Consider the following 2,412-nt stretch of genomic DNA (forward strand, 5'->3'; position numbering starts at 1 on the left):
CTACTCTGTGGTGGTGAGGGTGGCAAAAAGACAGTTCTTTCCCACCAGCATTGCATCTTCTCAGTGTTGTCCAGAGGAGCTTTTCTGAATGGTTTGCAGCCTGTTACCTTCTGGGCCAGGGAGAGAGACTGTGGAACCCTCGGTGGCATGCTGTGACAAGTTTGCACGGTACTTTGAAGATAAAGTTGCTCAGATACGTCACGAATTGGACACCACAATTAATGCAGTTCCATTGGTAGAGGCGTTCAGAGCACCGTCTGGTCCAGTTTTATTGGATGAGTTTCAGTTATTGAGGCCTGAGGATGTGTACAAAGTGCTTGGCCAAGTCCGATCAACCACTTGTGTGCTTGACCCTTGCCCTTCATGGCTTATTAAATCAAACAAGGAGGGGATGTCTGGCTGGGTCCAGGAGGTTGTAAATTCCTCCTTGAGAGAGGGAGCGGTGCTGGCCACTTTAAAAGAGGCAGTAATCAGACCACTCCTGAAAAAGCCTAACCTGGACCCAGAGGACATTAACTATTATAGGCCAGTGGCCAACATCCCCTTCCTGGGCAAGGTGCTTGAGCAGATGGTGACAGCTCCAGACACTCTTGAATGAAATGGATTAACTAGATCCAATTCAATTGGGCTTCAGGCCTGGTTTTGGAATGGAAACTGCCTTGGTCACCCTATGGGATGACTTCTGCCAGGAGAAGGACAGGGGGAATGTGATCCTGTTGATTCTCCTGGACCTCTCAGCGGCTTTCAATACCATCGACCATGGTATTCTTCTGGATAGGTTGTCTGGGTTGGGAGTTGGAGGCACTGCACTGCAGTGGTTCCGCTCCTACTTGGATGGCTAATTCCAGAAGGTGGTGCTGGGGGATTATTGCTCTGTGCCATGGCAATTGTGCCATGGGGTTCCACAGGGCTCTATTTTATCCCCCATGCTGTTTAACATCTACACGAAACTGCTGGGGGAGGTTGTCTAGAGGTGTGGGCTGAGGTGCCATCAATATGCAGATGACACCCAGCTCTACCTCTCTTTCTCATCAAACCCAGGTGAGGCAGTGGCTGTTCTGAATCAGGGCCTGGACACAGTAATAGACTGGATGAGGGCCAATAAACTGAAACTCAATCCAAACAAGACAGAGGTACTGTTAGTGGGTGGTTCGTCTGCCCGGCTAGGTGATATTCAACCTGTTCTGGAGGGGGTTGCACTCCCCCTAAAGGATCACATTCATAGTTTGGGGGTGCTCTTGGATCCAGAACTGTCACTTGAGGCCCAGGTGAACTCAGTGGCACGGAGCACTTTTTATCAGCTTAGGCTGGTATACCAACTATGCCCTTAACTGGACAGGGATAGCCTAGCTACAGTTACCCATGCTCTGATAACTTCTCATCTGGATTGCTGCAATACTTTATACGTGGGGCTGCCTTTGAAAACGGTCTGGAAACTTCAGCTGGTCCGAAACAGGGTAGCAAGATTGTTAACAGGGACTGGCCAATGAGCTCATATTATGCCAGTACTTTTCCAGCTGCACTGGCTGCCAGTCCATTTCCGGGCCCGATTCAAAGTGCTGGTGTTAACATTCAAAGCCCTTAACGGCTTGGGGCCAGGTTACCTGAAGGATCGCCTCCTCCCATATGTGCCTGCCTGGACCTTAAGATTGTCGTCAGCGGCCCTTCTCCGTGAGCCCCTGCCAAAGGAAGTGACATGGGTGGCTACTAGGGGAAGGGCTTTTTCTGCTGTGGCCCTCCGGCTGTGGAATGAGCTCCCTAGTGAGGTTCGCCTGGCGCTTACATTATATTCCTTCCAGCGCCAGGCGAAGACCTTTTTATTTTCCCAGGCATTTTAGCATTTTAGCTTTCTAGACTTGTAGCTTTGCCGTTTTAAATCTGTATTTTAAATCTCTGCATTGCTGCTAGGTTTTATTCTGGTTGTATTGTTATACTGTGGTTTTAATGTTTTATATATTTTATATTGTTTTATTGTGTGCTCTTTGGTTTTAATTTTTGTGAATCGCCCAGAGAGCTTCGGCACTTGGGTGGTATAGAAATGAAACAAACAAACAAACAAACAATTTACATTGTGCATGCTTACCATGGACAAATGTAGATGTATATTATGATGTGGCCACTCTGTTTTCTAATATGAACTGTGTTTTCATGAAAGCCTTCCAGGACAAAACAGTTGCAAGGGTAGTCTTAAGTGAAAAGGATCATATCTCAGTGGTAGAGCATGCAGAAGGTCTCAGATTCCATTTCTGGTTAAAAGGATCAGTGAAGAGGTGATGGGAAAAACGGCTGCCGAGACCCTGTCAGAGTAGGTAATACTGAGCTAATGGACAAATTATCTGACATGGTATAAGGCAGTTTCCTATGTTCCTGTACAGCAGTGGGCAACTTCTGGGCCTCCAGTTGTTTTGGCCT

Source organism: Heloderma suspectum, chromosome 7 (genome assembly GCF_057233095.1).
Source record: "Heloderma suspectum isolate Gila_16-S chromosome 7, 16-S_ref, whole genome shotgun sequence".
NCBI lineage: Eukaryota > Metazoa > Chordata > Lepidosauria > Squamata > Helodermatidae > Heloderma > Heloderma suspectum.